Source organism: Triturus cristatus, chromosome 3_1 (assembly GCF_964204655.1).
Source record: "Triturus cristatus chromosome 3_1, aTriCri1.1, whole genome shotgun sequence".
Classification (NCBI taxonomy): domain Eukaryota; kingdom Metazoa; phylum Chordata; class Amphibia; order Caudata; family Salamandridae; genus Triturus; species Triturus cristatus.
The window spans coordinates 216186492-216208980 of record NC_140583.1 but is presented as its reverse complement, the minus strand read 5'-3'; positions in this window follow the sequence as shown (position 1 = coordinate 216208980).

Sequence of the window (22489 nt, the reverse complement as noted above, 5' to 3'; positions counted from 1 at the left end):
GCATCCTTTATCGCTTACAGTGTCCTACAGACAGGGACCAATCACATGCAAATATCAGCCTTGGATCCTCACCGATGAGGCCCATCTGGGGATGCCTGTGGTCCTAGGCAACTTGTCCTAGCAGTTCGGGCTTGACTGTCAGTTCTCGGATGGTAAGAAGGCTGCTTTGCCCTTTGATGGACCAAAAACCCTATGGCTTGACCGCAGCCCTCAATTGTATCAATCACCGAGATCTTTCAAACATTCAATCCAGCACCAGTTTATTTTCTCTCATAGCTCAGTATGCTCAGATCAGTCCTAATGCTCGTGTGTACTAGTGCTATTTGTTCTGTAGAGATAATTCCCAAAACTTTGAACATTTAACGGTCCATCTGTTTTGCAATTTATCTAAGAATTGCCCCTAGTCATGGGTTCGCTTCACAAGAAGCTGTGGTGCATTCATCGAGGCATGGATCAATCTCTGTAGCATGAAACTCAACCGGCAACCCAACACTGAGACCATCCATCCAAAAAGCAACCCTTCCAGCACCTCGCCCTGTGCTTATATTAACAGGGAAAAACAGGCATTTGATCATTTATACAGAGTTAGCTTGGGTTGACTGGTTGATCAGTGTTTTTGACTGTGCATTTAACCGGGGTAGCCGCCCGGAACGGACTTTCAGAAAACAACTGAAGACTCGCTTTTTCTCCCAAAGTCAGCCATTTAAACTGAGCCTCCCACTCACAAAGAACCTAAACCCTCATCAATGGCGGCTGTTAACATCCCTGTATTTCCTCGCCCAAAATGACTGGTCCGGGTAACGCCAAGGGTAGGTCGCTAACAGGCATTACACGTTTTTGGGGCATAGCATGTGAGAATTGCTTTTTCAGCCCTGATTCCTGCCCCCCCCCCCCCCTACCCCCACAGTGTATCACAGAGGTAAGTTTGCAGCATTCAGCAGCCGAAATTAGTGTGAAAAACCATCACTAGTAAGTTTGATCGCCAGTTTGGGCTTTTAACTTCTGTTACTGGACCCATCAGAATTTACAGGCAGCTTAAAACAAGGGCCTTTGTATGACGATCTTACAAGGTGTGTACAATTTAGGAGAAGCTAAGCTTGCCCAAATCCAGGCAGGAGGCAGAGGGTGGTGTCCACTGCTGTGTGAGGCGTCAGTCACTGGAGGATATCACTGGCAGGGAAGCTGTTGAACTGTATGAGTTAATCTGTGGATAAAGGGGCGTTTCCCGCAGAGCTGCCTGTAGAGGTGCTGTATGTGTGCAGTGCGGGCAGTGCATGGTTTCAGGAGCACCCATCGGGATTCAGGAGGATACATCATTCATTGCCTGAAGTTCCTGATGACCGGATCATCAAAGTGCATGAGTAAGATGCAAAGAGGAGTAAACAAATCTCTCTCCAGTCAATCAGCTGCTGTTTCATGCATGTAAATGTAATGATCTTTCCCCAAACAGGAGCACAAAGTTCTCAGTTCATTCGTCTAGAAAGAGCGGCCAGCAATTAATGAATGAACAAGAAGGGGAGGAATGTATAGAAGAAACTCTACAGAAGTCTCCCTCAATCCACCCGACCCCCCTCGCTCCCCCAGACACACACGCGCGCGCGCACTCACTCAAACACTCTTTATTATGGCTCCAAAATGTTTCTTTAATGCATTACTACTACTCATCAATTATGCAACTGATCCCAGGCGGCCCCAAGCGGAACAGCCCCCAGGCCCCCTCCATGCAATGAATCACTGAAGGGGAAGCCGTGTTAGAATCAAAATAATGCAGCATTAAAAATACATATTTTAAATGTACTACAGAATAATCCACCTCCAGGCAGTACTTAAAGGGGATCTCCAAACCCTCTTTGAATTCATTCTGTCTTTTGTCAAAGCCCAAGTGCCATTGCTTTGAAAACCAAGGCCCTCTTGCCAACAGCCTCTGTACAAGCGGGAGAGGAAGACCCTCCTCATTTCTTTGTCATATCATATTTTTTCTAAACACTTATCCACAAGTCATTTATGCCTTTAAGATTCTTTCTAATATTGATATAGTTTCCGTAAATCACAGTTTGTTAGAAAGATTGAGAGTGGCTTGCACCAATAACTAGGCACACAGGGCCATACTTGTGACCCGGTTTGCGTCGCTCGTGGTGCAAGAGTTTAGCAAACCTCAAGTCAGATTTTTGAAGCCAGGCAAAGCCCCTTTGCCTGGCTGTCAGTGGCTCCACTAATCTGGAGTAACACAACAGAGTGCAAATCGTGCATTGCGTTACTCTGCCCTGGATAGGCGGTCCATAGGCGTTGCTTGGGTGCTCCCAGGCAACTCCCATGGTTTTTGACGCATTCCCAGATTTATAAGAACTTGGAAACCTGGGAATGCACCAAAAACATGCGCCTACCTAGGTGAGGCGTAATGGGGAGAAATATCTGTATTTCTCCTCGTTACTTCCTCTTTCAATGTGTGCTGCATTCTGCAGCACTCATAGAAAGAGGAAAAAGCCTCTCAGGATTGTTTTTGTGCAGGAAGATGCCCCTTCCTGCACAAAAACAATCCTGGTGCAGGTGTGCCTGCGTTGGTGCTAGGCTGGCAAAACAGTGCCAGTGCAAGAGGTAAGGACAGGAAAACGCCATATTGGATAAATACGGCGCATTCCTGCCCTCTTACTGTGACGCAGGGCAGCAAGGTTAAGTGACTTCCTGCGTTGACCTGCACCACAAAATTCATAAATATGTCCCAGAGTTCTGGCATATCCCGCTGTTGAAGTCCACTTCCTGGACTGATGGCACTGTCTGAGCTCCCTGGGCAATAAGAGATCACACTTTGACATGACTCCAGGAGAGTGCTGTAAGTCCCTCGGACAGGTCCGAGCTCTCACCTTAAAAGTCTATGTAAATAGAACAAAATTTAACAATGTAAAGTCTCACCTGACCCGTAGCTTGTCACCGTCCCTTTAAGCTCTGTTGGCGAAGTTGAAAACTAAGTCCTGGTTCTCAAAAATGTGTCTTGCTGTCTACCACCTGCAACCAGCAGCACAAATTAAACACTTCCTAAATGTAAATCAGTCTACCTCGATGAAATACTGCTGATTGGCCCATAAATTGGCAATGTCGCCAAAAATATTTTCTTCCGCTATGGAGCCGGCTGCTTCTCACGCAAGAACTTGACCTCATGCAACAGATGCCTTCTTATGACTGAAGAAGGCAAAGATGAAGGGGACAGGCTAAAGCCCCAACATGTGACATGCGTATCACTGCTGTCAAGCTAGGGAAAATGACAGAGATCTGCTGAGAAACGCAGCCTTCCCTGAGTCTCTCCGAAGGTATCGAAACCTCGACTACCTTACCAGAGAATAAAGGGGGAATTGGAAAGGAGAAGAGAAGACACAAGAGCCCTTGCTCAGGCATTGCGTGTTGAGGAGTACCGGGCTTGGATTGACATCTGGTAGCGGTGTGATGTGTGGCCATGACCTCAGGTAGGTAGATTTGTGTCCTGAATATGTGAGGTATACACCAACAGGTTAGAAGAGAAGAATCACCAAATAGGAGATGGTGCAGAGAAGAGGTATCCACAATCATAGAGAGTAGCTTACTGTGATCCAAGGCAGTGCTGGTGGTAATGAGACCAAAAGTCGACCAGGATACCAGCACTAATTCCAAGGACGCGGATGAACAAAGAACTCCAGGGCATCAGCAGTTGAGCAGTAGAACGAACAACATATAAACAAAACACGGTAGCAACTCTCAAGGAAACGGGTGAGGAAAATCCTAGGACTACCTTGAGAGCGGAAAACTACAAAGTATATTAGACATATGGCTCAGTGAATGAACTGAGCAAAAGTGGAAAGCCAATACAACCACAAAATGAAGTCAAGCAAGGAGACCTGTGCAGTGCCGTTAAATACCGATTCTACTACCATTGACCAACATGCGATCCTCTGACCCAGGAAGTTCCTACCCACTTGGTGGTTGGTGGCCTAGTGCTGCGGCGATGCCATTGTCAAGTAATCTACAAACTGTAGTTCCTTCCCTGTAAAAATAAGGTGGTTCTCTCAGTGAAGTGAGTGATGTGATGCTATTGTGATTGCATACCCCAAGTCTGAGCAGATATTACAGTGAATTCATGTCCGTGTGAACTCATTTTTAACTTGATCCTGGACTGAAATGCTGGAACCTACACAGAGAGATTGTCAGAAAGTACTAACCTTGTTCTCTAGATCCAATGGGAGTGCTCCAGCGGAAAGGGCAAATTTACATATCCGCCCTGCGTCACAGACCCATCATCGCACAAACTCATTCATGCATGCATTCATTGGTGGGACCCATAACACCAACACTCGTTCGTCTCACTCGAATCTGCACGCAGGGGGATGAGAATCCGCTGGACATGGGGGGGTGGGGTTGCTTTATTACCTATAGGAAGGAAATTAATTACAAAATATACATATTTACATCTGTACTTCTAGAATCCTAACCTTAACATCAAGGCACTCCACCACTTGGTCGACGGACCAATTAGTTGGACTGGTTGATAGTGATTTAGAACCAGGTAAATCACATTAGAGAAAAATCCGATTGGCCGCACTCTGCTCGTCCTACCAGCGTGTTACCCCAATGCATTGTGGTCCATGAAGTAGCGTCGGCGGGTACGCTTATGCCAAAAGTTTAAAATGAAAATGAGTGTCGCGTTAGCCATCCCTGGACACGTGTTTCGAGGTAGTTGCCTCTCGTCAGCAGGGAGTAGGTGTGTGTGTAGGGTTGCTGCGTAGGCTGGCAAAAAATATTCTCAGGTAAAGTACCACTCAAGGCGCGCAGGTGCGTAGCCATGGGCTCGTCAGTCCCACCGGCTCAAGGGAGCCTGAATATAAACAAAAATCCAATTGGCCGCACTCTGCTCGTCCTACCAGCGTGTTACCTCAATGCATTGTGGTCCATGAAGTAGCGTCGGCGGGTACGCCTATGCCAAAAGTTTAAAATGAAAATGAGTGTCGCGTTAGCCATCCCTGGACACGTGTTTCGAGGTAGTTGCCTCTCGTCAGCAGGGAGTAGGTGTGTGTGTAGGGTTGCTGCGTAGGCTGCCAAAAAATATTCTCAGGTAAAGTACCACTCAAGGCGCGCAGGTGCGTAGCCATGGGCTCGTCAGCCCCACCGGCTCAAGGGAGCCTGAATATAAACAAAAATCCGATTGGCCGCACTCTGCTCGTCCTACCAGCGTGTTACCCCAATGCATTGTGGTCCATGAAGTAGTGTCGGCGGGTACGCCTATGCCAAAAGTTTAAAATGAAAATGAGTGTCGTGTTGGCCATCCCTGGACACGTGTTTCGAGGTAGTTGCCTCTCGTCAGCAGGGAGTAGGTGTGTGTGTAGGGTTGCTGCGTAGGCTGGCAAAAAATATTCTCAGGTAAAGTACCACTCAAGGCGCGCAGGTGCGTAGCCATGGGCTCGTCAGTCCCACTGGCTCAAGGGAGCCTGAATATAAACAAAAATCCAATTGGCCGCACTCTGCTCGTCCTTCCAGCGTGTTACCTCAATGCATTGTGGTCCATGAAGTAGCGTCGGCGGGTACGCCTATGCCAAAAGTTTAAAATGAAAATGAGTGTCGCGTTAGCCATCCCTGGACACGTGTTTCGAGGTAGTTGCCTCTCGTCAGCAGGGAGTAGGTGTGTGTGTAGGGTTTCTGCGTAGGCTGCCAAAAAATATTCTCAGGTAAAGTACCACTCAAGGCGCGCAGGTGCGTAGCCATGGGCTCGTCAGCCCCACCGGCTCAAGGGAGCCTGAATATAAACAAAAATCCGATTGGCCGCACTCTGCTCGTCCTACCAGCGTGTTACCCCAATGCATTGTGGTCCATGAAGTAGTGTCGGCGGGTACGCCTATGCCAAAAGTTTAAAATGAAAATGAGTGTCGTGTTAGCCATCCCTGGACACGTGTTTCGAGGTAGTTGCCTCTCGTCAGCAGGGAGTAGGTGTGTGTGTAGGGTTGCTACGTAGGCTGCCAAAAAATATTCTCAGGTAAAGTACCACTCAAGGCACGCAGGTGCGTAGCCATGGGCTCGTCAGCCCCACCGGCTCAAGGGAGCCTGAATATAAACAAAAATCAGATTGGCCGCACTCTGCTCGTCCTACCAGCGTGTTACCCCAATGCATTGTGGTCCATGAAGTAGCGTCGGCGGGTACGCCTATGCCAAAAGTTTAAAATGAAAATGAGTGTCGCGTTAGCCATCCCTGGACACGTGTTTCGAGGTAGTTGCCTCTCGTCAGCAGGGAGTAGGTGTGTGTGTAGGGTTGCTGCGTAGGCTGCCAAAAAATATTCTCAGGTAAAGTACCACTCAAGGCGCGCAGGTGCGTAGCCATGGGCTCGTCAGCCCCACCGGCTCAAGGGAGCCTGAATATAAACAAAAATCCGATTAACATCAAGGCACTCCACCACTTGGTCGACGGACCAATTAGTTGGACTGGTTGATAGTGATTTAGAACCAGCTAAATCACATTAGAGCTTTGGAATCCTTATTCACTGCTTTACTCAAAAAACCACAAACTCATTCCGTTAATCAATGTTTAGTTTATCTAATTAATTTGCTTTGATTTGCATAATTAGCAGTTCGGTCAACACAAAGTTCAAATTTGATTATTCAGCACAATTTAGAATGACATTTATATCTACCTATTCTTGATATCGGGGCTATTTCTCTAACTCTGTTAGCTCTGCATAACTCAAATCCTTTCTGGTAAAATCGTCCCAATCGAATGTAGGCCAATGCTCAAATAAGTCCGAAAAGTTATTTCGCTCGGCACGGCACAGTCCAAAGATATCCAAAGGACCAGGCAATCGTGCAAGCAAATTGGTCACGCAAGTTCAGGACGCCCCTCTGGAATGCACCACCCTTCTCTCTCCCTTTTCTACTCTACTATCCTTATTTTATAATAAATTCTGGGTAACATGCAACAGTTACTGACCTGGGAATGACTGTGATTGGCTAAGCCTTTCAAAATTGTAATATGGTCCGACATTCTCAGAGTCCTGGGTTCTCAGGAAATAGCTATGTCATTCCTTTAGCTTATAAAGTTCTCATGCTAAAAGGTCCGATGTATCGACAAATCCAAAATGGTCGCACACTGCTGACCTACCTGCGTGTTACCCCAAAGAACTGTGGTCCCTCCGGTTATAGGTGGTTATTGTTCTTTCTTGACATTCTCACTAGCTGAAAACTGGCAGTCCTCCACGTCCCTATCATTGACAAGGAACACTGTGCTCTGAACGGAGGATGCCTGGAGATCTTCGGAGCCATCCGAGTCTGCGCAGTAGACTTCGCGCTCACAAGATGGTGGCCACTTCCGAACTCCATTTTGAATATCATGGCCTAGTAGATCCGAATGCCAACTTAAGCAAAACAAACATAAAACACAATTAATATACGAAAATTAAGGTTTTACTGTTTAATTCCACGCTAATCCCATTATATATTAGTATTTTCCTAGCTTATAGCGACGTTCAAAGCAATAATACTCACCAATTGGTCCCAGCAGGAATGCAAACCGTCACAAAAGCAACATCAATCATGCAATTTCTATCACAACACCTTCTATGGTTTATATGCGTACCACTGTTAGTCATTAAAGTTATTCTGCCAAGCAATTAGCATTTTAGTCCCGCATGTAATTCGTGTTTATCAAGTTGCCCTTGTTGATTAATATACCACGGCACACAGTTAATACGGGTTAATATGTAAATTGATTACGCCATTAGTATTTTTCATGTAAAATAGAGAAGGTATACAAAATGTTGTTTTACCTGCTCCATCAATCCCCCCTTTGGTGATTTTTAATATCACCACAAATCACACTAAATTTTTGATAACATTTTTACAGAAATTAATTCAGTTCTCTTAAATTTTGTTACGTCACATCATAGTCTATCCCATCTCAACCTCTCTTGTTTTCTTGTACATATTTTCTTTCCATCCTTCCAGTTCTATATCTCCCATTTCTCTTTCCTTTCTTTCTTTCTCCCTTTTCTTAGCGACTTCTCTTTTTATTTTATTTTGTAACTTTCTTCTTTTTATACATACACATCCTAATCTTAGAATTAATACTAATATTATCACACAGGTTACTGGAATTAGAATCTTACCTATAAATGAATTACTTAATTTTATCAAAAAGTTTTTAATAGTAGAAAATCCTTTCCCAATCTTTCCCCATACACTCTCAACCTCCAATGGAACAATTTCCTCATGCAGGTCCGTAATATTTCGAATATATTTCTTTAAATCATGACTCTCGTCAGGAATATAAGTACAACAATGTTGCACTTTCAGCATTCCACAGACTCCTCTGTCTTTTGCCAAAATAATATCAAGGGCAAGTCGATTTTGCATCACCATGGCTCTCATGGCAACCATTTCGGTATTTACCAGCAAGAACCCTCCAGCAGTGCTTGTCGATAAGCGATCAACTACTGTAGACAATTTTCTAATTTTATGTGCATTCAGAGATATTTCAACGGCTGGTATCAGTGCTCCAAAAATATCCCCTACAATTTCTGACCAACTTTCCCTCCTTCTACATGTTAGTTGTCTACCTATCTCATGCGCACCATCTTTTCCCCTTCCCACATGAAATATCTTTGGGAAGACCAGGCCTAGGTAACATGTGCCATACCAATGGTCCGGTAATTGATAATAAGCTTTGTTCCCGCAGATAAAATATAATCCAGGGAATACCGGATCATTTTCTCCTTTAAATCCCCATCCTCCCATGATTCTACACGTATCATGGCATTCACTCGCACCTATAAAATAGTTATCATACACAGTTTCATTTCTTCTAATGCATAATTTCCCTCTCTGAGGCCAAACTAAAGCCATAGCTGGACTGGTTTCTCCCTTTAAATGTTTTTCTCTTTCTACGTCCCAAACCGTCTTTTCTCCCTTTCCCTCAGGTATCTTTCTTTGCATCTTAATTCTCCTCTCTTCCACCATACCCAAAAAGGTCTTTTCTTCCCTCTTTAGACTACAAGTGAGATTATTCTTAAATACTGCCTCTAAAGTTAGTTCTCTAGTTTCTAAGAAATATTCACCTAAAACTTTACCAGGTTTTATCTTATTCAATTCAGGAACTACAGGTACTTGTGACAATATGTTGTCTACATCAGAAAAATAATATTCTAGTTTTCCCGTCTTGTAAAATAAACTAGCTAATACACTACAGTTTATTCCATATGTCACAGGAAGGTGGTGATACGTAACACCCTCAGACACCTATGCAGGTAACTACATGTAAACGTAACAGTCTATCACAGCCATAGTTTTTATGGATGTATGATGTTACAACGCATACATTTACATCGCGGTACACTACATCGCAGTTTTGACAACGCAAGTCGTTACAACGACTTGCGCTAGATGGCGCTCTAGGACAAGGAATAGGACTTAAGAGTAGTATAATTTACTATTCCAACTCAAGTCTACGTACAGTAGGGAAGATGTTGGATAGTAAATTATACTATTCCTTGTCCTAGAGCGCCGTCTAGCACAAGTCATTGTAACGACTTGCGTTGTAAAAACCGCGATGTAATGGCATCGCGATGTAATCCCCGCGTTGTAAACGATGTTTCCCAGTTTTTACATATTCATACAATAACTTCAAGAAAACGTTGTTAGAAAAATCAGTTATGGACCTATCCTTATGTAAATCAGTTCTATCTATCAATCTAGTTGCATGAGTATCATGAATCTTTTCTATATTAGTATTATTCGCACTATGACCCTCTATCGTTTCGAATGTTACTTTAAATGAAACTATTAAAGCTAATGCACTCCACAGAAGCATTAGTAATCCTGTACAACAACAACACACCTTGCACCATCTTCCAAGGAACACACATGTAGATTTTCTACCTTCTGTGTTTGCCATTTAGGAAATGATCTGTGTTTTTTGACTTAGCCTCGTCTACACACAACTAGTTTTGTCTAAACCCAAGGCTCTCAGCGCCTACTTGGTTCCTTTCTGGTATATGTCTTATTCAGCAATTTAGTCTCTCTGTAGCACTTTTTACCACTTCAGTCTGGCATTTGATCGTCTTTCACTTCGTTTTCACAATTTTGGTTCAGAATTTCCTGAACATCTGTCTCTTCTCCGATATCGGACAAGATAACTCTCAGGATTTCCGAATCTTCGTCTTTCTCAACCACTTCCGGGAATAGCCACACCTAGACTTTCCTGGCTGTCTGCTTCCTCTTGTACTTCAGGAAGTGCCACATATGTCCATTCGGGTGACTTATACTTCTGGTTGGGCTTCTTAGTCTGTTTTCCCTTCTCCAAGGGTGTCTGATCAGTGTCCTTTAAATTTTCTTGGCTAGACACCTCATTCACTTGTTCTGCTTTAGATGACTTCACTCATGTCAATCGATACCACAGTCTTTTTACCTTGTTTGGCCAAATTTCCTCCTTTGCTGGCCTTTTCAACTTACTTCCCTTTTCACCTCTCTCAGTTCTCCAGGCTCTATTTCTCAGAACCCGTCCTTCTTGGACTTCTCCTTCACTGTCCTCAGATTCAGTTTCACCTTGACCGTTACCTTCTGCAGATTTTTCTTCCACAACTTCCTGTTCCCTATCTAATTTTGTCACTCCTCGTGTTTTTTCGACGCAGTCTTCCTGCTGACTAACTGTCCCTTCTTCTACTTGGATGTGTGGTTTCCCTACACCTCCTCGGGGGTCTTCCGCAACAATCTTACCCTCACTCTCTGTATCTAGTACCTCACCTTCTACTTCTGTGACCTCAGGTGGAATTTCTCTTGTACTTACATGTGGAGCTTCTTTATTGAGAATTTCCTTTACAGTTTCTTCAATATTCTTCTTTACATTTTCATGTACCTTCACTTGTTCAGTATCTGACTCTGAGCTAGTATCAGAAATCTCCAATCTCCTTCTTAAGGGCAGATTTTCTGGCGCAACAACTGGACTTGATTCCAACTCTCCCCTTCCAGAGGTTGGTCTTGCTCTCGCTTCTTCTGAATCCGACTCAGAACTGGCATCAGATTCTTCCAAATATTCCTCTTCAGGTCTATTCACTGGACTAGCGATTTGCAAAGTATGACTCGCATGAATCCAATTTTTCACTCTGGCACATTTCACAGCCGTTGTCGTGGTCAAGATTACTTGACGTGGTTTTCCCCACCGTGGGACGACCAGACAATTCCTTCTTCTATGCACTTTAATCCTCACCCAGTCTCCTGGACTTAAATCATGAGCTGGCTTCTTTTCAAGAGTGGTTGCATCCGATCCAACCTGATGAAACACAGAATGATCGGAATCAGCCAAACCCTTGCAATAATCCAACACGAAGTCATCAGATATAGGCAGTAGTTTGTTGACAGGAATGAAAACATGTCTCATTGCCCTCCCCATAACAATTTCATGGGGACTCAATCCAGTGTTCCTATCAGGGATAGATCTAATAGTCATGAGCACTAGAGGCAAGAAATCAGGCCATTTCAAACCTGTGGCCAAACACATTTTCTCCAATCTATTTTTAATGGTGCCATTCACTTGTTCTACCACTCCAAAATCCTCTGGATGATAAGCACAATGCAGTTTTTGTTGTACATTCAATGCTTCACAAATCAATTTCATAATCTCAGTATGAAAATGCTTTTCTCTGTCTGATTCAATCATGACTGGAAAACCAATCCATCACTCCTTCTAGTCGGGTAGGCTTCCACCCAACGTGAAAACAAGCAAACTACTACTAGAACATACCTCAGTCTATTGCATGGGGGCATTTCAATGAAATCAATCTGCATTCTGGTGAAAGGACCTCCTTCTCGTCCTATTGTCCCCAGACTCACCACTGTTTTCCTTCCTGGATTGTATTGCTGACACATGAGACATCTCTGACAAAGGCTCTCAGCTACAAGCCGAAACTTGGCATTATACCGTGTCTGTTTGAAAAGCCTAATCATAGCATCCCTTCCTACATGCGCCTGTCCATGATACATCCGTGCTATGGTAGAGACAATGCTATCAGGCATGACTGGTCTTCCATCCCGATAAACCCAAATGAGGTCTGTCTCTCGGGGTGCGCATCCTGATTTTATCCACTGTTTCCTTTCCTCGTCTCCTGCCTCTTCCTGCAACTGTCTTACCTCTTCCCACATCTTTACAGTGTTAGTAAGAAGCAAAGGACATAAATTCATTTCCTTTTCCCTGCCTCGATTAACCGAATTCTGGTTGCGCGCACAATATTGCACCATGTCATTTGCAAACTTGTTCCCAGCCGAACATAGTCAGCGGTCTTTGAATGAGCAACACATTTTACTACGGCCAATTGCTTAGGCAGCGCTATTGCCTCAAGCAATTTCCCAACCACTTCAGCATTCCTTATAGGAGTTCCACTTGATGTCAAGAACCCTCTTTGGGACCATATCTGCCCAAAGTCATGCACCACTCCAAAGCCATACTGGCTATCCGTAATCACAGTGACTCTCAGATTCTTTCCCAATTTGCACGCTCTTGTTAATGCAAACAGTTCAGCAACCTGGGCTGATCTCACTCCTTTCAGGCAAGACGCTTCCAATACAGCCGCCACAGTACACACTGCATTCGCTGCACTCAAAATCCCTTTGTCTGTTCTCAAACATGACCCATCCACAAACATCACATAGTCACTTTCTTTCAGAGGCACATCTTTTATATCAGGGCGTGGCTTAGTACAAAAGTCAAGCACTTCCAGACAATCATGATCCACGTCATCCTTTACTTCCACATTTTCAGCATCAGGCAACAACGTCGATGGGTTCACATTGAAACACCTCACAAGGCTCATATTCGTGCACCTAAAATGACCTTCTCATACTTAGTTAGACGACTATGTGTCATAAACTGGGTACGACTCCTTGTTAAAAGGATCGCCACATCATGAGGCACAAACACTCTCACAGGATATCCCATCACAATTCCTTCACTCTGTTTCAAGCTCTTACAGGTAGCCGCCACAGCTTTCAAACAACCACGTAATGCCACAGCTACAGGATCCAGTACAGCCAAAAAAAATGCAATTGGTCATCTCAATTTTCCATGCTTCTGTACCAGCACAGAAAGTGCACACCCATTCCGCTCGCTGCAATAGAGCTCAAACTCTTTTTCATAGTCAGGCATTCCAAGAGCTGGGGCTTCACACAAACCATCTCTTAATTGTTTAAAAGCCTTCAGCTCCTCCTTATTCAATTCAAGGGGGTCTTTCACATCACTCTTTGTCAATCGTATCAAAGTTTTTGCAATCACAGAGAAATTGCTGATCCACTGATGGCAATACCCAACCATTCCAAGAAACATTCTCACCTCTCTTTGAGTCATTGGTGCTCTCATTCCTTTAATTATCCTGATTCTATCTGTAGTCACTTTTCTCAGCCCTTTTTCAATTCTATGCCCTACATACTGTACTACTTTTTTGCAAAACTGTAATTTTGATGGGGATACTTTAAGTCCTCCATCCGCCAAATGATTCAGGGCCTGTCTGGTCTACTTCCAGAGTTGCGCCAAGTACGCACTCTTCTTCCTCTCCTCGGCACCGTCAATAACTCTCTTCTGACTCACTCTCATCGCGTTGCAGCCAATACTGCTAAACAGCACTAGTGCGCGGTAGCTGAGTTACCTGTTCCTCGATGTAGAATCCTGTCTCATTACTGTATATCTCTGATGGTTTATACTCTGTGGAAAAGGTGGCTTTGGCACCTGACACTGTTGGGCAACAACCTGCTGCTGTCGCTGCGGTTGACAACTCACCTCACTCTGCACCTGTGGATTTAATGATGCATTATCGCCATTAGCACTTGGGGGTAATTTACACTCGGATTTCCAATGCCCTACCTTTCCGCAACTATGACATGGCCATTTCTTTTTGGCTTTGTCTAAACTAATCTGTCCCTTTCCTCTTCCAATATTAGGTTTTTGTTTCACCTGGCCCATGCCATTTGCCTGTTCAATTAGTTGGGCTTCCTGTCTTTCCGCTACCTTAACCTGAGCCCACATGGCCTTCTCTTTTAGCTTACGTTGCTTGGCTTCAATCTCGTCACTAAAATATTTTGCATGCCTCAATTCTTCATCTATCTTTTTATTTTGCCAATCTACTGTATGCTGTTTTATCATTTCGCTTACTTTAGGTCTCAACCCATACACAAATCGATATACAAAATGACTCAAATCTTTCTCACTCAGATTTTCATCACCACTATATTGCTTAAAAGCCAATAACAATCTCTCATAATAGGCATGCACAGATTCTTTTACTTCCTGGTGAGTTCTATCAATTTTTACCCAATCAGTTTCTTTTGGAGGTACTTTATTTTTCAAGAAAGTAACTATCTGTTCATATTTTCTCATTACTTCTGGATCAGAGGCACCTGTTTTAGGATCCCTAGGGTATTCTTGAGTGGGCCAACCAACCGTAATTTTACATTCTTCCCACAGGTCTGCTGGTACAATTATATCGAACAGACCGTTCAAATCTATCCATAGTACCTTTGATAATTTGACAAATCTTTCTATCTGCCGGTACCATTCCACAGGCTTCTCGCGAAGTCTGGGGAAATCATTTGTAAATGATAAAATGTCCTGTCTAGTCCATGGAACATGCACATATCTCCCTCCTGGGATCTCTCCCATGGGACATTCAATTACCACTGTCTCTTTTTCTCTCACTGGAAAAGCGGAAAAAGTCTTATCTGTTGTATCGTCTCGTTTTCGAAACCACCTGCTCTTCCATTTATCTACATCACCCCATTTCCTTAGTAAAACAATCAGCTCTTTAATTTGAGTTAATCTTCCTGTGGCATTCAAATTCTCAATATCCTTTTCGGAAAAATCTACTCTATATGGTATCTGTAATGATTTCATTCTCTCAAAATCAATACCCATTTCACTCGCCACTTCTTCCAATCTCTCATGCAAATCTCTCGTCCTCCAGGTTATACTTTTACATAGAAACATTAGCTCTTCATCCTGATATGCTTTTAACGTTTCGGTTGGAATAGTCCCTACTATTAATTCTTCTAAAGTTATTTTTAACATTACCACATCTAAAGGTCGAGGTTCTGCATCTTTCCGCTGTAAACTCCTTAACCAGTCGCTTAGTTCATCATAAGTGGGACCTACAGGGATTGTTTCATTACTTGCTCGCTCTATACTTCTCTCTGGGGATTTTAGGAGTACTTTACCCGGAAGTTCCTACTAATTTTCCCAATGGATTCTCTCCTGAATCTCTTTTTCCCATCTCATTTTGTTTATTACTATTGTAAGGAATCATTAAACAATGCTCACTATCTTTCTGTTTATCAAAGACAGGCATCACTGGTCCTATCGTTACAGGAACAGTTACGGCTTCCATATTTTTCGTTAATTCCCTAATCTTCTCAGTTAACTCCAGGGTAGTTCTAGCCAATTCAGCTGAATTTTCATTTACCATCCTAACGGGCTGTGCAATTTCAGACTCTCTAAATGGATTATTTTCCCCTAAATCAGGTGGCGTTTGCTCAAAAGTCTTCTTTCGTGGTGCTTCTTTTACTTTTACTGGCGCACTTGGCGTCAGCAACGTGGAATTTGGTTGATACGGGGGAGGATTTTTATAAAGCATGTCCTCGAGTACATCATCCTCCGACTCATTCACACCATACTTGTAGCCTTCTGACCCTGTATTGTTTCTCTTCTCTGTACACTTTCTACTACTAGCTTCTTCAGCATTTGTCATAGGGAACATCCCATCAGCCATGTTTGCACTCCGCCATCTCCTCATCCTGTCATCATGACTTTCCTGTCCACATGGTCTCCCAAACATGTATTTGTACCTTCCGCCACTCCGCTGTCGCTCTCTTTCATACATCTCCTCTTCCCATTCCGTTAAAGCTTCAAACTGAGTAGGTCTAGTTCTTGGTTCCAATCTCATCATCCTTTCTCTTAAATTTCTTAATACCGCTAAACTAAAGGAACCATCTTCTGGGAATGCTAATACTCCATCTTCTTTAGTATACTTTGCCCAATTATCTAGCCAAATACATGTATGGTATCCATATTTAGCTACCATAAAGGATGCGGGCGATTTTGGTGGGGAAAGTATCTGTCCTTCCCTAGTCACAATTGGTTTATCCTTTTTAAATAGGTTCTTGATCTTCCCAAACCATGATTTTTTCTCTTTCTCTGGTGGATTGTAGTACATCATTTTCCTTATCCTGTATCACTAGATTTCCTATACGACTATTCTGTGGTCTTATCCAATCGTAGCGCGACTCACACTAACGCACCAATCAGGAGCGTCTACGTCACTCTGTAATTCTCCAATCCCAGCGCGACTCACACTAACGCACCAACCCGGAGCGTTTACGTCACCCTGGCACTTCTCTACTCCTAGCGCTACGTACACCAACGCACCAATCTGTGAAACCTTGTCTCTTAATGGCTGGCCAATCCCAGTGCGGTCTTTCTGACGTCAGCTCTTCTCGCTACTCCTGCTTCTGCTGACCCCTCCTTTAAAATTTTTATTGGCAAACTTACTCTACGTTCTCTTTTACTCAAAATCGGTTAGTAACGACAAAAAAACCCACCATTTTCTGTTTCGCTAAACCAAAGAAATAGTTTTGACCTTTTACACAAGAATTCCGTATTTATCGAGAGCAGCGCTTACCTCTGCCCTTCCACGGAATTATTCTGTTCCGCCGATAAAGTAGCACTTCCCTCTACTTTACCCTTCTAACAAACAATGGCTAAACGTTTCTCTGGGGATAAAATACATGTGGAGACTACACTGCCCCTGAGAATTAAGGCCAGAGTTTCACGAGAAAACCGAGTGCTATTTCACTTGCACACATTCATACGGAAAATGTAATCCATTTGCACAAGAATTCTGCATTTCCAGTAGGCAGTGCTTACCTCTACCCTAGCACAGAATCATTTAGTTTCGCCGATAAAGTAGCACTTCCCTCTACCTTACCCTTCTTACAAGCTGAGGGGAGCCCTATTACCTTTCCAGGGATAAGCGTAATCAGAGCTCACAATTGACTCCTGTTCGTAAGGCTGAAATTTCACAGGTGGCCTTCGCTATCCTTACACCACTTTCACACAGAAATTATCCCTACCGATAACACACGACGATGTTACCAATTCGAACCCAGACAATGCGTCGTGCGACTCCAATCCTCACACGTTTTCCCCGTGTACCTACAGGGCAACAAGACAAAACACGTGCGACTTCACTTGCCACACGTTTTCCCCGTGTACCTACAGGGCATCCAACTTCCTAAATCCCAGAAGTCTTCAAAACAACATAGAATGCGACGTGATTCAACATAGAATGTTAGTACATAAATCAATAATAAATCAATCATTCATCACCCAATAATCAATAATCAATAATCACCAAACCAATACAATAAAACCATAACTCTGCTACCAGGAAAACTGCTCCAGCGGAAAGGGCAAATTTACATATCCTCCCTGCGTCACAGACCCGTCATCGCACAAACTCATTCACGCATGCATTCATTGGTGGGACCCATAACACCAACACTTGTTCGTCTCACTCGAATCTGCACGCAGGAGGATGAGAAGCCGCTGGACATGGGGGGGGGTGCCTTATGACCTATAGGAAGGAAATTAATTACAAAATATACATATTTACATCTGTACTTCTAGAATCCTAACCTTAACATCAAGGCACTCCACCACTTGGTCGACGGACCAATTAGTTGGACTGGTTGATGGTGATTTAGAACCAGCTAAAACACATTAAAGCTTCGGAATCCTTATTCACTGCTTTACTCTAAGAATCATAAACTCATTCCATTAACCAATGTTTAGTTTATCTAATTAATTTGCTTTCATTTGCATATTTAGCAGTTCGGTCAACACAAAGTTCAAATTTGATTATTCACCACAATTTAACATGACATTTATATTTACCCATTCTTGATATCGGGGCTATTTCTCTAACTCTGTTAGCTCTGCATAACTCAAATCCTTTCTGGTAAAATCGTCCTAATCGAATGCAAGCCAATGCTCAAATAAGTCCGAAAAGTTCTTTTGCTCGGCACGGCACAGTCCAAAGATATCCAAAGAACCAGGCAATCATGCAAGCAAATTGGTCACGCAAGTTTAGGACGCCCCTCTGGAACGCACCACCCTTCTCTCCCCCTTTTCTACTCAACTATCCTTCTTTTATGAAAAATTATGGGTAACATGCAACATTTACTGACCTGGGAATGACTGTGATTGGCTAAGCCTTTCAAAATTGTAATATGGTCCGACATTCTCAGAGTCCTGGGTTCTCAGGAAATAGCTATGTCATTCCTTTAGCTTATAAAGTTCTCATGCGAAAAGGTCCGATGTATTGACGTGTTGACCTCCGGTTATAGGTGGTTATTGTTCTTTCTTGACATTCTCACTAGCTGAAAACTGGCTGTCCTCCACATCCCTATCCTTGACAAGGAACACTGTGCTCTGAACGGAGGATGCCTGGAGGTCTTCGGAGCCATCCGAGTCTGCGCAGTAGACTTTGCGCTCACAAGACGATGGCCACTTCCGAACTCCATTTTGAATATCATGGCCTAGTAGGTCCGAATGCCAACTTAAGCAAAACAAACATAAAACACAATTAAAATACGAAAATGAAGGTTCTAATGTTTAATCCCACGCTAATCCCATTATATATTTGTATTTTCCTATCTTATAGCGACGTTCAAAGCAATAATACTCACCAATTGGTCCCAGCAGGAACGCAAACCATCACAAAAGCAACATCAATCATGGAATTTCCATCACAACACCTTCTATGGTTAATATGCGTACCACTGTTAGTCGTTAAAGTTATTCTGCCATGCAGTTAGCATTTTAGTCCCGCATGTAATTCGTGTTTATCAACGTGCACTTGTTGATTAATATACTACGGCACACAGTTAATACAGGTTAATATGTAAATTGATTACGCCATTAGTATTTTTCAGGCAAAATAGAGAAGGTATACAAAATGTTGTTTTACCTGCTCCATCAGGAGCATTGCGATTTTCCAGCTATCACCACACCCCCCACTGATCACACACAAAGCAATATGCTGGGTAATAGTAGAAATAGGGAAACACAAATGAGATAAGAGACAAAACAGGGACACTGGATCTTACCACTATGCCTTGTTGCTTTGCACTGAGGTCTGCAGGTCGGAATGGATATCTAAAGGCAATGAACGATATCTTAACCCCTTGAATGCCCATGACGAGCTGGACTCGTCATGGCACACAGTTCTTGTGTGCCCATGACGAGTCCAGCTCGTCATGAGGCATTCCCTGGGGAATCCCTCTGGTGCGGGCACCAGAGGGATTCCCTTTAGTAAAAAATAGCCTCGGGAGCTGAAGAGCTTCCCCAGCTCCCGAGGCCCCCCCCCCCTGCTATCCGTCGCGCCGACGTCATTACACTGAAACTGAAACTCATTTCAGTTTCACTTTCTACGTGCTCAGGGGTCTATCTCAGCCCCCTAAGCACGTAGAAAGATGGGAGAGGTATCGTTGGAAAGGGGAGCTTGGGATCGCCACAGGAGGGCGATCCCCAAGCAGGGATCAACCCACTAGACACCAGGGAGGGGGGGAGCGGCCCCTTGGGCAAGGGCCTTTGCTCCCCCTATATGAAATTGGCACCATTGAGTCTTTTTGCCCCGGCAGATGGGGGCAGTATCCCCCAATCTGCCCCCCTGGGGGGGGGGGCAAAAAGCCCACTAGACACCAGGGAATTAAAAAAAAAATTAAAATAGGGGTGGGGGCTGCCCAAAACGGGCAGGCCCATGCCCCCACCCCACCCCCCAATTACTACAGTCTTTCTGCTTCCCTGGGGGGCAGAGGGGCATTGGCCCCTAATCTGTCCCTTCGGGGGCAGAAAGCCCACTAAATACCAGGGATTATTTTTTTTTTTTTTTTTAGGGTGGGGGCTGCCCGTAATGGGCAGCCCCCACCCTAAACGACCTGGTTTTGCACACATTTCTGAAAACTAGACACCCGGGGGATTCCAGGGAGGCATGGCTTGCGTGGATCCGCCAACGTTTCCTTACCCAGAATGCCCTGCAAACCTGAAATTTAGCTAAAAAACCACGGACAAGGGTCCAAAACGTAGTGAGGCGCACTACGTTTAGGACCCTTGCCTATTGAGGCGCACTACGTTTTGGACCATTGCCTGTCGCAGGTACTTGGGCCTCCCACACGAGTGAGGCACTGTTTTTATCGGAAGACCCGGGGGAACGCTGAGTGGTAGGAAATTTGTGTCAGCCCGGTGATGCCACAACTTTCCCACACAAAAATTTGTGAAAAAGGTGATTTTTTCAGCTAAATTTGAGGTTTGCAGGGCATTCTGGGTAAGGAAACGTTGGGGGATCCACGCAAGCCATACCCCCCTGGAATCCCCCGGTTGGGTAGTTTTCAGAAATGTGTGGGTTTAGTAGGTTTCCTTAGGTGCCGGCAGAGCTAGGGTTCAAAAACTACAGCTAGGCACTTTGCCAAAAAAGGTTCCTTTTTCACTGCGAAATTGAGGTGTGTCCACGATGCGTTTTGCGCCGTTACCTGTCGCGGGCACTAGGCCGACCCACACAAGTGAGGTACCATTTTTCTCGGAAGACTTTGGGGAACACGGGGTGGGTGGAAATTTGTGGATCCACGCAGATTCCAGAACTTTCCACCACAGAAATGTGGGGAAAATGTGTTTTTTTGGCAAATGTTTAGGTTTGCAAGGGATTCTGGGTAACAGAACCTGATGGGAGGCAGTCAAGTCACCCCATCCTGGATTTCCCTGGGTGTCTAGTTTTCAAAAATGTATAGGTTTGCTAGGTTTCCCTAGGTGCCGGCAGAGCTATGGTTCAAAAACTACAGCTAGGCACTTTGCCAAAAAAGGGTCATTTTTCACAGCGAAATTGAGGTGTGTCCACGTTGCGTTTTGCGCCGTTTCCTGTCGCGGGCACTAGGCCGACCCACACAAGTGAGGTACCATTTTCCTCTGAAGACTTTGGGGAACGCGGGGTGGGTGGAAATTTGTGGATCCACGCAGATTCCAGAACTTTCCACCAGAGAAATGTGGGGAAAATGTGGTTTTTTTGGCAATTTTTTAGGTTTGCAAGGGATTCTGGGTAACAGAACCTGGTGGGAGGCAGTCAAGTCACCCCATCCTGGATTCCCCTGGGTGTCTTGTTTTAAAAAATTGATAGGTTTGCTAGGTTTCCCTAGGTGCCGGCAGAGCTATGGTTCAAAAACTACAGCTAGACACTTTGCCAAAAAAGGGTCATTTTTCGCTGTGAAATTGAGGTGTGTCCACGGTACGTTTTGCGCCGTTTCCTGTCGCGGGCACTAGGCCGACCCACACAAGTGAGGTACCATTTTTCTCGGAAGACTTTGGGGAATGCGGGGTGGGTGAAAATTTGTGGATTCACGCAGATTCCAGACCTTTCCACCAGAGAAATGTGGGGAAAATTTGTTTTTTTTGGCAATTGTTTAGGTTTGCAAGGGATTCTGGGTAACAGAACCTGGTGGGAGGCAGTCAAGTCACCTCATCCTGGATTCCCCTGGGTGTCTAGTGTTCAAAAATGTATAGGTTTGCTAGGTTTCCCTAGGTGCCGGCAGAGCTATGGTTAAAAAACTACAGCTAGGCACTTTGCCAAAAAAGGGTCATTTATCACTGCGAAATTGAGGTGTGTCCACGATGCGTTTTGCGCCGTTACCTGTCGCGGGCACTAGGACGACCCACACAAGTGAGGTACCATTTTTCTCGGAAGACTTTGGGGAACACGGGGTGGGTGGAAATTTGTGGATCCACGCAGATTCCAGAACTTTCCACCACAGAAATGTGGGGAAAATGTGTTTTTTTGGCAAATGTTTAGGTTTGCAAGGGATTCTGGGTAACAGAACCTGATGGGAGGCAGTCAAGTCACCCCATCCTGGATTTCCCTGGGTGTCTAGTTTTCAAAAATGTATAGGTTTGCTAGGTTTCCCTAGGTGCCGGCAGAGCTATGGTTCAAAAACTACAGCTAGGCACTTTGCCAAAAAAGGGTCATTTTTCACAGCGAAATTGAGGTGTGTCCACGTTGCGTTTTGCGCCGTTTCCTGTCGCGGGCACTAGGCCGACCCACACAAGTGAGGTACCATTTTCCTCTGAAGACTTTGGGGAACGCGGGGTGGGTGGAAATTTGTCGATCCACGCAGATTCCAGAACTTTCCACCAGAGAAATGTGGGGAAAATGTGTTTTTTTTGGCAATTTTTTAGGTTAGCAAGGAATTCTGGGTAACAGAACCTGGTGGGAGGCAGTCAAGTCACCCCATCCTGGATTTCCCTGGGTGTCTTGTTTTAAAAAATTGATAGGTTTGCTAGGTTTCCCTAGGTGCCGGCAGAGCTATGGTTCAAAAACTACAGCTAGACACTTTGCCAAAAAAGGGTCATTTTTCGCTGTGAAATTGAGGTGTGTCCACGTTACGTTTTGCGCCGTTTCCTGTCGCGGGC